This window comes from Tachyglossus aculeatus (assembly GCF_015852505.1).
Source record: "Tachyglossus aculeatus isolate mTacAcu1 chromosome 12 unlocalized genomic scaffold, mTacAcu1.pri SUPER_6_unloc_2, whole genome shotgun sequence".
In the NCBI taxonomy this organism is placed as follows: domain Eukaryota; kingdom Metazoa; phylum Chordata; class Mammalia; order Monotremata; family Tachyglossidae; genus Tachyglossus; species Tachyglossus aculeatus.
The window spans coordinates 11,526,353-11,541,541 of record NW_024044829.1 but is presented as its reverse complement, the minus strand read 5'-3'; the positions used below and the strand labels follow the sequence as shown (position 1 = coordinate 11,541,541).

General features: G+C 48.7%; 1 pseudogene; it reads left to right on the top strand.

The window, feature by feature from the left end:
• The first annotated feature begins 1,201 nt into the window (after positions 1-1,201).
• LOC119921357 lies at positions 1,202-5,482 on the top strand (annotated as a pseudogene).
• Positions 5,483-15,189: the final 9,707 nt, after the last annotated feature.

The following is a 15,189-nucleotide window of genomic DNA, read 5'->3' as shown; positions in this document are numbered from 1 at the left end:
GTGCTCTGCACACAGTAAGCCCTCAATAAATACGATTGATTGATTGACTGCAGAACACTGTAGTAAGTGCTTGGGAAGTACAGATCGGCAACATAGAGAGACGGTCCTTACTCAACAACGGGTTCACACTCTAGAAGGGGGAGACGGACAACAAAACAAGGAGGTGTCCATACCATCAGAATAAATAGAATTATAGCTATATACACATCATTAATAAAATAGAGTGATAAATATGTACAAATATACACACGTGCCTCGGGGAGGAGGAAGAGGTAGGGCAGAGGGAGGGAGGGGGACGTTGGGGAGGAAGAGAGGAAAAAGGAGGGGGCTCTTTCGCAGTTTCGGGCTCTTTCCACTAGGCCACGCAGGCAGGGCTCCAGGGAAACAAAGCTTTCGTTTCTTGTGCACTGACGCTCACCTCCACGTGGGACACCTCCCCCTCCCCACGCACAGAAACACACACACAAAAGCACACAAACGCACACCGACACACACAAACACAGACAGACGGACAGGCACACACAGAGGCGGCGTCATTGTGTGCGGCCCCTGGGGCCCGCCCTTCCCTCAGCCTCCCGCGGCGGGTGCGACAGCGGCGGCTGCGGCGAGGACAACGTCCCCTTCTGGCAGCGGCGAGCGCTGCGGGCGGAAGAGTCTCGGCTCCGGCTCGGCTCTGGCTCGGCTCGGCTCGGCTAGGGCTCGGCTCATGCTCGGCTTGGCTCGGCTCGGGCTCGGCTCGGGCTCGGCTCGGGCTCGGAAGTGTCAGTGCCACGGTGTCCGCTGCGCCGTCCGGGCCCGATCCTGGGCTGGGCCTGGCCGGCCTTGAGCCTGAAGCGGGCTCGGCAGGTGGCACCTTTTCCTCCTCCTCATTCATTCATTCATTCATTCATTCTTTCATTCTAACGTATTTATTGAGCGCTCACTTTGTGCAAAACACTGTACTAAGCGCTTGGGACGTATAGGTTGGCCTTATACGATCCGGCGGTGGATCGAAGAGCTGTCCAGGTCGTCGCAGGCGAGGCTGCTGCAGTCCCGGGATAAGATGTTCTCCAAATTCACGTCCATCCATCTCGTGGAAAGCGTTTCTTCTGTTTGAAATCAGAGCATGCTGTTCTTTACTACAGGTAGATTTTCAGGGTCTCTGGTTACAGATTATGTCCGGGAAACACTGGAGGCCCTGGATAAGGAAGTTGCCGCGGACATGACTCTGCGCTCTGCGTTTCTGTATAGTCTGTAGAACGCCCCGCCATTTAACCCATGAGGCGGTTGACCACGTGGACGAGATGACTGGTGCAGCACCTATAACATTTCCTTTCTAGCTCCACTGACCACACCCTAACCTTTCCACAACTGTCCTAGACAATGCTGCCTACCCCCATTTGCTACCGCTTTGCCCCTTATAATAATAATAATGGTATTTGTTAAGCGCTCATTATGTGCCAGACATGGTACTAAGCCCTAAGGTGGATACAAGCATATCAGGTTTGACACAGTCCCTGTCCCACGTGGGGCTCACAGTCTCAATCTCCATTTTACAGATGAGGTAACTGAGGCACAGAGAAGGTAATCACACAGCAGAGAAGTGGCTTATCCTCTCTGTCTTCCCTAGACAACTCCATCTCTCCTCCTTCACTAACCTTTCTATCTCTCCCTCACCTGCCTATCTGTCCCTTCTGCACCAGCTTCTCTGCTTTCCAAATCAATCGAATGAATTTATTGAGTGATTATTTTTCTTTTTTTAATGGTATTTGTTAAGCACCTACTGTGTGCCGGGCTGTGCCAAGGTGACCCTAGGCACCGGCCATCTTGAGGTCAAATGCCACCTCTGACACAATTTAGGCTTTCCATCCCCGGCCTCTCTCTCTCTCGTCTCGCCGATCACTGAACGAACCCGTCCCCGGACGACGGGCGACATAAATGGCGACGAGGATGGGATCGGCGATAGGCGACAGAGAGCCGAGAGGGCTTTTTGAATTCCTCGCGGATCAGGGATGGAAAACCCCAAGATGGGACAGCCGCTGGGTGGAGAATCACTGGGAGGACCCGGCCAATCTGGTGAGGGAATTTTATGATTGGCGGGAGGCTACCCAAATCAGGAAAAAGAAAGGAAAGACCGCCCACCTCGGTCTCCTAGCAACGGCGCTGCAGGCCGCCGCCCGGGACCTCCGGCGGTGGCGGCAGGAGCAGACCGCCCTAGAGGCAAAACTAAAGGAAAGTGAGACGAAATACCTCTTACTGCAGACAGCGGCCGAGGTAAAAATGCAGCAGGCGATGCTTTTGGAGCAGAAATTGGCACCCCGGGTGGCTAAGGAGTTAGAAGCAGAGGAAACTTCCCGTAACTGAGCAGGAGATCGAGCGGGTCATGTACTCGGAGCTGGGTGGGAAGAATCCCTCTGGGGAGGAGAAGCGGGGTCCCGATCCTCTACCACAACTGGAACCAGCTTCTTCCCCTTGGGATCGGGAGGTGCCCCCGCAGAACCCTGAGTGGCAGCCCAAGCCCCTCTATCCTATTATCAAGGAAAAGCGGAATCCTGAGGGAAAGGTCACCACGCAGACTACTCCCTTCACAGCCACTGAACTCAGGCAGCTCTCTAAGGAGTTTTCCCGGGACCCCGGGGAGCCGGTGATAGGCTGGTTGGCCAGCATATGGAAGGGAGCAGCAGCCCAGCTGGACCTCAGTCCAAATGAAAGCAGCCGCCTCGATTTGGGCCCAGGGGTGGATGTGACCCACACTCACACTCCAGGTCGTACCCTCTGGACCCTCGCGGTACACTGGGCTCGGACAGTCCCCCGGAGTGAACAGGGAAGGGCCGGCACCCTCCGCTGGACCGACCCAGCTACATTAAACCAGCATCTCCTGATGCTTGGAATTGAACAACTCCTGGATGAGAGGGAGAAAACTCGGGAACCAAGCCCCTGGTCCCTCCCCGCCCAAGAGGGCCTACTTCGTGCAATAGTAATGGGTGCACCCCCAGGGCCGGAGCGCGGGCTGGCCCACCGTTTGAGGGATAGGCCCCTGGGGTACAAACCTGGAGCACTTTGGCCAACGTGGTCAACAGTGACTGGCCCCTATTCCAGTCCCCTAAGATGCCGATTACCCGGCGTGTAGCAGCCATGATTAGGAAAGGCCTGGGGTTCAGGAGGGCAAAGCCGGTTCCAACGAATAGTAAAAGGGATACCCACCGACCCCCACAGCGGGTCGGCTCAGGAAGGTTGGGCCCAGGGGAACGGGTGATCATATGGAGGGAATTAAGGGAGCGGGGATTTCCTATGGACTAGCTGGATGGGCTGCCCACACATATCCTGAAGCTGCTCACTCAGGAAGGTAGACCAACGGGCCCAACCACCACGGAGCGGGGAAATTAGAAGGGGGATCTGGCGGGCCCGGCCGTTGGACGGCGGCCGCGGCCCTCTCGCAACCCGGGTGCCCCCCCCGCCCCCCCCGTCATATGACCGTCCCAGTAAATGATCGTCGGAAAGTCTTACCGGTAGACACCAGGGCCCGGGTATCTATGATGAGGAAGGATGCTTGGCAAGGAGGCCAACCATCAATTACAGGAAATAATTCCATAATTGGGGTTACTGGGAAACGGGGGACAGGAAATAATTCCATAATTGGGGTTACTGGGAAACGGGGGACCCTTCCCGTCACCCGAGCACCCAGCTACTCAAGAAATTTGCAAGCTAAAGCATGGGGGTAGGAAACTTAACCACTTTGCCTTCAGGGCGAGAGCTATCAGATGGGAGATCAAAATGGAATTCCTTTGAGGGAAGGCACCTCCCTCTAGCAAAGGGTTGCCTCCCTCCTAGTGAATGGCTGCCTTTCTCAGCCTAAGGCACTTCCCCATTGAAACTACAATGGCGGTCGTTAGGAATGAATTGGGAGTGAATTTGCCATCGTTCTCCCAGCCTAGGAACAACTGGAGGGGTGGTGATTTAATCATATCTGAAAGGCCATTGCCTTAAATTTCTCTAACTTAGTAAACGGTAAAAGCAGATCAAATACAAAAGTCATCTTGATATATTTGAAATGATAAATGAATCTGACTGGGCAAACCTGTGCAGCTAATCCCAATGAGGGCCGCCCACTAACTTTGGTAGAGGCTTGGAGATCCTCCAAGACCTAGACCCTTCTCTTTTGCAGACATCACGCCTGGGAGAGGGGGAATGACGACACATCACTCTGTGAAACTGCTTGGCCTGCTCATCACTGAACGTGTTAAAGATTAGAACACACAAAGTCCAGATTAAATTGCTGCATATTACAAATTATATGTATTAGAACTGGGGTTTGTTCGTCTTTGCTTGTTTAATTGGTTCAGATGGTCTTTAATATAAAATCTCCATTTTTCAGGGTTGACAATGCAAGTTCTGCATGCTGTCTCTGCTATAGCCTAGCTAATGGGCAAAAGGAGCTGTATGTTATTCGGTAACATACATATGTACAGATCTGGATGTCTACTTTGTCTTTGCGATTGTTTCTTTTTAAGGGACAGAAAAGGTTTAGTCATCATATCCCAAGGATTCGGAAAGCAACAGAAGAATAATTGGAAAATTTGTTAAAATTGTTAGTAGTTTTGAGAATGAGTGAAGAATAATTGTTTAATGTTATTAGGAAAAAGCTATTATTTCAAACTTTATCAATCATATCTGGCTATATGATGCTCCTGGGTACTTCTCTGCCTCACAATTCTATGGTCAGGATTGCCTGACTTCCAGACAGGCCCAGCAAAGGAATCATCACTGAACTGCCTCCCAGAGAGCCTGTCTTCAGTCTTAGCCATGGTGTGACATCATCAGGGAAGGGAACCTATTTCTACCAGGCGACCTGTTCCTCTTTCAACATGACCAGTGCTTCTCGTCCCCTCATTCCAGTGACTCTGAACAATTGGACACGATGATCTCTGGCAGCGTACCATGCAACTAATGAAGAAGAGTCCCCACCACCAGAGGAGTTTTGTACTGGTTCTATGGACTCTTTAGACTTGAGGAGGGAAGCTCACTATTCCATGGTTTGCTGCTACTCTTGCTCATGGCAGGGGGCTTAGTGGGGGGATGTTGGTTCTTGAGTTGCTGTTGCTCAGTCCTGTCCTCACAGGTGCGGCAAACACTACAGCCATCCCCGGGTCCTGCCTCTGTGCGCTACCTTAAGACCATCGTGGTCCACCAATCACCCTCCATACCTCCGGTCCATACACCTTGAGGGCTCCGCCCCATCACCCCTGGCCAGGGGATGGGCCCCGTCCTCTGCCCTAGCCCATGGACCCACTTCCCCGGCTTCCGTGGCCAGCCGAGGAAGGACGTAGGTCCTTGCGGTTAAGGGAGGGACAGTGCTGGTGGGCACGGCCTCCAGCGCCACCCCCACCACCATGCGCCCCGGAAGGGACGTAGGGCAGGTTGGGGTTAAGTGGGCATGTTTGGCGAGGGCCAAGGGTTGGTATGTGCCAAGGTGACCCTAGGCACCGGCCATCTTGAGGTCAAATGCCACCTCTGACGCAATTCCTCTGGCCAGAGGGGAGCGGGGCGGAAGGATAGGTGTCCCTCACCTCCGTGCTGACCAAATAAGGTATGGAGGCAGGAAGGGGCGGAGATGGAGCAAGCAGAGGACGGAAACAGGAAGGGCCCATGCCACAGGTGATATAAATACCTGTGGCCTCTGACCTTCTGGGCAGAACATCGAGACGGGCACCAGCAGCAGGAGCAGCCGCAGCAGCAGTAGCAGCAGCGGCCCACGTTTCTCTCTCCCTCTGCCCAGAACGCCAGACGGCCGCTCTACAACCAGAACCAACACTGAGGCAAGGGCCGCGGGATGGGTGAGTGTCTCGTGGGTGGGACCCAGGTACCCCGCTGCTGATGGGAATTATGAGTGGATTCCTCCCATGTAGGGAGAGCACATTGTGAGAGCTAGCCGCCCACCACGTGCGCGGGTAATGTACTGAATTCTTCCCATGTGGAAAAGTAAGTGGATTCTTCCCGAGTGGGAAGTGCACATGGGTGAGAGTTACCCAACTCACCCACGTGCGATTAACGGATGATTGTGTTCCTCCCGTGTAGGGAAGCTCTAATATTGCTAATTGATTATATTCCTCCCGAAAGGGAAGCTCAATCCATTGCGCCTAAACAATTACATAAATTCAATTCACCTCGCGGAATAAATTTTATATAAATCTTAGGCTTTCCTTCCCCGGCCTCTCTCTCTCTCGCCTCGCCGATCACTGAACGAACCCGTCCCCGGACGACGGGTGACACGGGCACTGTACTAAGCGCTGGGGTTGATGCAAGGTAATCCTGTTGGACAAAGATTGTGTCCCACGTGGAGCTCACAGTCTTAATCCCCGTTTTACAGATGACGGTACCGAGGCCCAGAGAAGTGAAGTAACTTTCCTCAGGTCACACAGCTGGTAAGTGGCAGAACTGGGATTAGAACCCAGATAATTTCAACACCAAGATCAGGCTCTGTGTACTTCTATGTACATACTATGTACCATGTACTTCTGCATGCTGCTTCTGCCTATTGCGTGCAGAGCACTGAACTAAATGCTTGGGAAAATGCAACGGTTGGTACTTGGTAAGTTGGAAAGTTGGTAGATATATGCCCTGCCCACGGAGAGTTTAGTCTTCAGGGGGAAACAGGCATTGATTTTGATTAGAGATAGGGGAAATAGTAGAGTATTGGGGAAAATTTAAAGTAATAATTGTAGAATAATAGAGTAATAGGGGAAATATCCTCTCCCATACTTCTATTTCAGGTCCCAGAAGCAAGAAGCAGTGTGTCCTGATGGATAAAAGCACTGGCCTCGGGTTACAGGACTTGGGTTCTTATCTTGACTCTGACATTTATCTGCTGTGTGATATTGGGCAAGTCACTGGAGTTCTCTATACCTCAATTTCTTCATCAGCAAAATGGGGATTCAATCCCTATTCTCCCATCTACTTAGACTGTGAGCCTCATGTGGGACCTAAAGATATTGTGCCTTCAATAATATTCCGGTGCTTAGTACAGTACTTGGCAAATGGTAAACATTTAACGTGTCATTATTATTATTATTACTATTATGGAAGCTCGTTGTGAGCAGAGAATTTGTCTGCGAAATTGTTGTTTTGTTCATCATCATCATCATCAATCGTATTTATTGAGCTATTACTATGTGCAGAGCACTGTACTAAGCGCTTGGGAAGTACAAATTGGCAACACGTAGAGACAGTCCCTACCCGACAGTGAGCTCACAGTCTAAAAGGGGGAGACAGAGAACAAAACCAAACATACCAACAAAATAAAATGAATAGGATAGATATGTACAAGTAAAATAAATAAATAAATAAATAGAGTAATAAATATATACAACCATATATACATATATACAGGTTTTGTTCTCTCCCAACTGCTCAGTGCAGTGCTCTGCATATAGGTAGCGCTTAATAAACATGATTGACTATTTGACTGATTATCTCTCCCTCTTATATCTCCTTCCTGTCCTGCTCTGACACTCATCCATTCCCCAGCTTCTAGAAGGTCCCTCCCACGCCTGCCTCCCCACCTCCTGCCTCTCACGCCATCTCTCCAGCTCCCGCCAAACTCCAACGGACACCCCTCTTTCTGAGGAAAGAGGCCATCTTGGTCTCCACGAGCTCAGACCCTCCTTTGTTAGACCCTGCTCTGGGCCAAGTCTGGGTCTGGCTAACACCCGAGAGCATTCCCAAAGAGGTGGACAACTTCCAAGCTTTCCCTTCCCCGGGCTTCACTTCCAATCCACGTTAATCAGTCATACAATCCAGCAATCACTGGTGTTTAATAAGCACTACTCGCTTACTCTCTGTTAGTCAGTCAATAGTTTTTCTTGAGTGCTTTTCTGTGTGTGGAGTAAGCACTGTATGAAGCGATTGGGAGAGTCCAATATGACAGAGTGGGTAGACACATTCCCTGCTCACAACGAGTTTACCATCTAGAGGGGAAGACAGGCATAATAATAATAATAATAATAATAATAATAATAATAATAATAATAATGATAATAACAATGATGGTATTTGTTAAGTTCTTACTATGTGACGAGCACTGTTCTACGTGCTGGGGTACATAGAAAGTAATCAGGTTGTCCCAAGCGAGGCTCACAGTCTTAATCCCCATTTTATAGATGAGGTAACTGAGGCACAGAGAGTAAGTGACTTTCTCAAAGTCACACAGCTGACAAGTGGTGGAGACGGTATTAGAATCCACCACCTCTGAATCCCAACCCCATGCTCTTTCCACTAAGCTACACTGCTTCTCTAATATAAATATTAATGTAAATTAATATAAAGACATTAATGTAAAGGAATTAATTGTATATAATTTCTATAAATAAGTAAATAATCAACCACTGCTCAACCCTGAACAATAATCATGGTATTTGTTTAGCGCTTACTATGTGTCAAGCACTGTTCTAAGCACTGGGGTAGATATAAGCTCAGGTGGTTGGACACAGTTCCCGTCCCCCATGAATCTCACAGTCTTAATCTCTATTTTACAGATGAGGTAACTGAGGCACAGAGAAGTGAAGTGACTTGCCCAAGGTCACACAGCACACAAGTGGAGGAGCGGGATTAAAACCTAGGTCCTTCTAACTCCCAGGCTTGTGCTCTATCCACTAGGCCATGTTGCTTCTCCTGTAGACTACAAAATTGTTGTGGGCAGGGAACGTATTTATCAACTCTGTTGTATTGTACTTTCCCAAAGTGATTAGTACAGTGCTGTACACACAGTAAGCGATCGATAAATACCACTGATGATGGTGATTGCGAGGAGGCATTACAAGGGAATGGACAGACAATAAGCCTGAAGAAAATAGAGGCTATGAACCAACCCGGCCCAGGGAATCTCAATAACAACCAAAATTGCACAGACCACTTAGATGTCAGGAATGCCACTGAATTCTGCTACCTAGGTAGTATGCAGATCCAACAATCCAGGGAGTGAAAAACGATAGTCAAGGCAGAAGGAGAAACTTTCTACCCTGGGTGAAAGGACTCCCACCTAGGACCCTCCCTATCGCAGCCTTCACGTCCCTGTTCTTCAGGTTGTAGATAAGGAGGTTCAGGGCGGGGGTCACCACGACATAGAACACAGACAGTACCAGATCCAGAGAAGAGGAGGAGCCTGAATGTGGTTTTAAATTAGTGAAGGCAACCATGGTGAAAACCATAGCCGTGACAGCAAGGTGGGGCAGGCAGATGGAGAAGGCTGGACTCATCCCTCGTTGGCTGGCATCCTCAGCATGGCCCGGAAGATGCGCATGTACGAGACGAGGATGCAAATCAGGCAGCAGATACCAAAATGGCACTGATGGCTATGGTCACATCGAGGGTGATGTAACTTTTAGTGCAGGGGAACTTCATTATGGACAAGTCACAGAAGAACTGGGGGATCTCATTGGAACCACAGAAGGGCAGGAGAAGGTCCCAGCTGAGGGTATCACTGCTATGAGATCCCCACTGAACAAGGAAGCTGCCACCATCATCCCACAGGCCCCTCAGTTCATGATGAACTCATAGCGCAAGGGAGGGTAGATGAATACGAAGCGGTCATAGGACATCGTGATCAGGATGAAAACTTCAGAATAGGCAAACAGGACCACTGAGAAGACCTAGGAGGCACAGCCCAAGAATGAGATGGATCTACTTCCCTTCTCCTCAGGGAGTTTTGAATGGATTGGGGGACGGTGATAGAGATGAGGCAGAAGTAAACTAGGGACAGGTTCCTGAGGAATAATGCATGGGGGTTTGAAGGATCTGGTCGAGGGCGGTGACGGCGACGATGAGGCGATTCCTTGTCAGGGCCGCCAGCTAGACCAGGAGCAACAGCGCAGCATGGACCAGCTGTAGCTCCTGGACCTGCGAGAATCCCAGCAGGAGAAATTCTGCCACTTTGGGGACATTGAACATTTCCTGGAGATTTCCAAGACCATCTACATAGACAAGGAGCAGTTTAGAATCTGGCTGGGGTGATGGGAAATTAAAAAATTACAGATACGCAGATGAAAGAAAAGTGCTTTGCACACAGTGCTCCATAAAGACGATTGAGTGAATGAGTAAATTCAAGAAATCAATGGTATTTATTGAGTGTTTACCGTGTGCAGAGTATTGTACTAAGCCCTTAGGAGAGCACACAGCAATATTCCTTTCCCATATGGAAAAGCAGCATGGTCAAGTGGAAAGAGCATGGTCCTGGGAGTCAGAGGACCTGGGTGCCATTCTTAGCTCCACCACTTGTCTGCTTTGTGACCTCATGCAAATCACTTCACTTCTCTGTGCCTCAGGTACCTCATCTGTGTAATGGAATTTAAGACTGTGAGCCCTAGGAGGGAGAGGGACAGTGTCTGACCAGATTATTTTGTATCTACCCCATTGCTTAATACAGTGGATGGCACATAGTCAGTGCTTAACAAATACCATTAGAAAAAGCATCCCACCTCACACATCCAATGAGGTCTAGAGCCTTAATACAGTTTTTTGCACATAGTAAGTGCTCAATAAATGCGATCAAATGAATGAAAGAGCCAATGTTCCTCTATCAGGCCCCTCGTAACCCAGAGGTGCTTCCGAGCCGTGAGAATTAACAATAGAGTAAGGGGAAGAGCAAGGTTGAGATGTGAAAATAAAAATAAACCCTACAGGAAGGAATCAGACCAGGAGAACAGACCAGCAGAAAATGGAGAGGTCCCGGATAAAGAGGCACCTCCAGGTTCTTGTCTTAATTTCCTGTGTTAGAGATGTGTTCTGGATTATAGACACAGCGTCTCCTAGTGGATAGAGCATGGGTCTGGGAGTCAAGACAACTTGGGTTCTAATCCAGGGTCTGACACTTCTCTTCTGTGCGATCTTGCACAAGTCACTGCACTTCTCTGCGCCTCAGTTCCCTTATCTGTAAATTGGAGATGGAGACTGGGGCTGTATCCAACCTGATTTTTCGTATCCATCCCAGTGCTTAATACAGTGCTTGGCATATGGTAAGTACTTTACAAATGCCACAATTGTTATTATTATTATTATTTTGTTATTATTATAGTCCAAGAGGCCCCATCCAGTATGGGGGCTGAACTGACAGAATTGTCCGAAATCCACCTAGATACACTTTGCCTTCCACCACCCAAGCAGGAACAAGGAGCGTCAGATACGTGTCGGATTCCCCTTCACCCCTTGTTTTTAGATAGTGTGCCCCTGTTTGGGACGGAGACTTACCCAATCTTTTCTTTCAGAGCTTTTTGTACAGTGCGCTGCACATCGTAGTGGCTCAATAAATGCAATTGCATAGCAGAAATATGGAGACAGGATATGGATTTTGCTCTTCTCGGAACATTTTTCACTGGTCCGACCCTGTCCATTCCCCCCACCCATCCAGGGGATCTGGCAGATGGAGAGAGATGGAGAAGCCGGGGAGAGAGAAATGTGTTACGGGTGGAAATGCGAAGAGATGGGGAAGATTTTTCTCTTTCTCTGTCTCTGCCGGCCCCCCTGTAAACCCATCCGTTTGGTTCCCGGCCCAGACTCACCGGTCAGTCTTGGGGGAGAGGGCTCTGGTCTCTGCTGTCCTACAAGCACTCCTGTCCCCTCAGCTCCCGGACATCGGACACAGGAGGGTCTCTGGGAGATGAAAATGGTCCTGACTACTCTTTATTCCCCTTTCGGAATGTGACGGGCTCTCGGCGAGGCCGGGCCTTTCTGGAAAAAACCCTTGCTACTCCTGGGAGATTCCTCCCCGGGGACGGGCCACACGATGGAATTTATTCATTCATTCCATCGTATTTATTGAGCGCTTACTGTGTGCAGAACACTGTACTAAGCGCTTGGGAAGTACAAGTTGGCAACATACAGAGACGGTCCCTACCCTTCAGCGGGCTTACAGTAAAGAAGGGGGAAACAGACAACAAAACAAAACATATTAACAAAATAAAATAAATAGAATAAATGTGTACAAGTAAAATAAATAAATACATAAATAGAGTAATAAATATGTACAAACATATATACATATATACAGGTGCTGTGTGGAGGGGAAGGAGGCAAAGCGGTGGGATGGGGAGGGGGAGGAGGGGGAGAGGAAGGAGGGTGCTCAGTCTGGGAAGGACTCCTGGAGGAGGTGAGCTCTCAGTAGGGCTTTGAAAGGATGAGGGGCCTATTATGTCCTGTCCGAGTCTGGCCTCCCTAGGGGCCGGCATCTCTGGGGCCTGGCCCCATGGACAGAGTAGCGGCCCTTTTCCACGCGAACGCTTCATGGGGAACATGTGAACCGTCACACTGACGTGTGTCTCACACGAAGAAACTCCAGTCAGCCTCACTGCGGTCAATACTTTCTGTCTCCAAACCCTCTTCCTAGTCTGATCTGGGGTTCAATTTTGGTCTCGGCCATTTGTTTCATCTCCCTCCTCTTCCCGCACACCCCATGGCCTATTCCGGGATATGTCCAGTCTCCAGCTCCCAGATTCTCTCCCTCTACTACTACACCACCTCCATCCCCTAGCCTTCTCACCAACATTCCCCAGGTATAAAATCCCATCTCCTCCAAGAGGCCTTCCCAAACTAAGTCTTTATTTCCCTTACTCTTTCTCCCTCTGCATCACCTGTGAACTTGGATCTGTCCCCGTTCAGCACTTTATTTTTTTGCCCACCCTCAGCCCACAGCACTTATGTCCATTTCCATAATTTATCCATTCATTCATTCAATCGTATTTAATGAGCACTTACTGTGTGCAGAACACTGGATTAAGCGCTTGAAAAGTACAATTCGGCAACAGATAGAGACAATCCCTACCCAACAATGGGCTCACAGTCTAGAAGGCGGGAGGCAGAGAACAAACCAAACAAGTAGGCAGGCATCAGTAGCATCAAAATAAATAAATAGAATCATAGATATATCCACATAATTAATAAAATAAATCGACTAATAAATATGTACATATAGACAAAGGTGCTGGGGGTGGGGAAAGGTGTACAGCAGAAGGAGGGAGTCGGGACGATGGGGAGGGGCGGAAAAGCGGGTCTCAGTCTGGGAAGGCCTCCTGGAGGAGGTGAGCTCTCAGTAGGGCGTTCAAGAGGATGGAGGGCGTTCAAGTCTAGAGGTAGGTCATGGGCCACAGGTCAACGGCGGGATAGGCGAGTACGAGGCACAGTGAGGAGGTTAGCACCAGAGGAGCAGAGTATGTAGACTGGACTGTAGTTTATTTTAATGCCCGTCTACCCCTCGAGGCCATAGGCATCTTATGATCAGGGAACATGTCTACCAACTGGCATAGTAGATAGTCCACTGGCCTAGGAGCCAGAAGGTCATGAGTTCTAATCCCGGCTCTGCCACACGTCTGCTGTGTGACCTCGGGCAAGTCACTTGACTTCTCTGTGCCTCAGGTTCCTCATCTCTAAAATGGGGTTTGAGGATGTAAGCCCCAGGTTGGGCAGGGACTGTGTCCAACCCGATTTGCTTGTCTCCATCCCAGCGCTTAGTACAGTGCCTGGCACAGAGTAAGCACTTAACAAACACCACAATTATTATTATTACTCTCCCAAGCCCTTGGTATTATGCCCTGCACAGAATAAGCACTTAATATGCGTATATATATATATATATATATATATATATATATATATATTTGATTGATTGATTGATTAGGAGAGTGAGGTTCTAATTCCAGCCCTTCCACTGAGCCAAGACTTGATTTCTCTATCTGGAAATTGGGGACAAAATACCTGCTTTTCCTCACTCCTAGACAGTGAGCCCCATGTGGACAAGGGAGTGTGTGTAATCTGATAATCCCGGATCTACTCTATACCGTAACACGGTGAGTATTTACTGAGTACTTACTGTGTGCAGAGCACTGTATAAAGCACTTGGGCGAGCACAATACAACAGAATTAGCAGGCATACTCCCAGTCCATAATGTGTTGACAGTCTAGTGATAGTAGCTAGATATAGAGATAGATATAAATATAGATATAGAGATAGGTATAAATAGAGATAGGTATAGATATCTATCTGTACTATACTATATTCCATACTAAGAAGCAGCACGGCTTAGTGGCAACAGGACGTGGGAGTTAGAGGATGTGGGTTCTAATCCAGGCTCTGCCACATCTCTACTCTGATCTGACTGCGGAATTCCCATACAAGGTGTCCAGGTGGTTTTCCACTTCCGGTCTTGCCCTCCATCGGCATCTTTTGAGAAGCAATTAATCATCATGAGATGGGGAAAGCTGGTAAGACGTATTTACGCCAATGGTCAAGAGTTGTTGAGGAGGGAGCACGTACTATTTGTAGGAGTCCAGTACAATAGAGTTGGCAGAGTTGAACAATACTGAAATACTGCTGTAATATTAGGCAAGTCACTTAACGTCTCCGTGCCTCAGTTACCTCATCTGTAAAATGGGGAATCAGACTGTGAGACCCAAGTGGGATAAGGGACTGTGTCAAATCTGATTAGCCTGCATCTATCCCAGGACTTAGAACAGTACCTGGGACATAATAAACATTTAGCTAATACCATAAAAAAGGGAAGACATATTACCCCTGTCTCCAAGGACCTAATAGTTTACTGGAAGAGAAACAGGTGGTCTAGTGGAAAAAGCACAGAGCTAAGAGCCTAAAGACCTGGGTTCCAATCCCAGCTTTGCCCCTGCTTGCTGTGGGGCCTTGGGCAAGTCATTTCACTTCTCTGTGCCTCAGATTCTTCAACTGTAAAATAGGGGTTCAATACTTCGACTGTGAGTCCCGTATGGAACAGAGACTGTGTCCGACCTGACTAACTTGTATCTACCCCAACACTTAGAACAGTGTTCGACACATAGTAAGCGCTTAACAAATACCACAAATAAATAGAGAGAGCAAGATAAAGAAGAAACATATAGCAGGAAGTTGTAAATGGATCAGGAGGAAATAAATAAATAATTGCAGTGCAAGTAAATAAGCAAACAGTTACTGAGATAGATAGAAAGTAGATCCGTATGTACTCAGGATAGGAATGGAGCTCATAATAGGTAAGAGAGGTGTTAAATTGACTAGATTGTCGGGTGAGGCAAATTAATCAGGAAAACTTCTCAGAGGAGGTGGGATTTAGGGAAGCTTTGAAGGTAATGGATTTGGAAGAGAGGGAGTTTCAGGTTAGGGAAACAGTAGCATGATCTGGAGAAGGGTTGAGGGTCAGAGTTGGGAGGCAAGATCTAGAC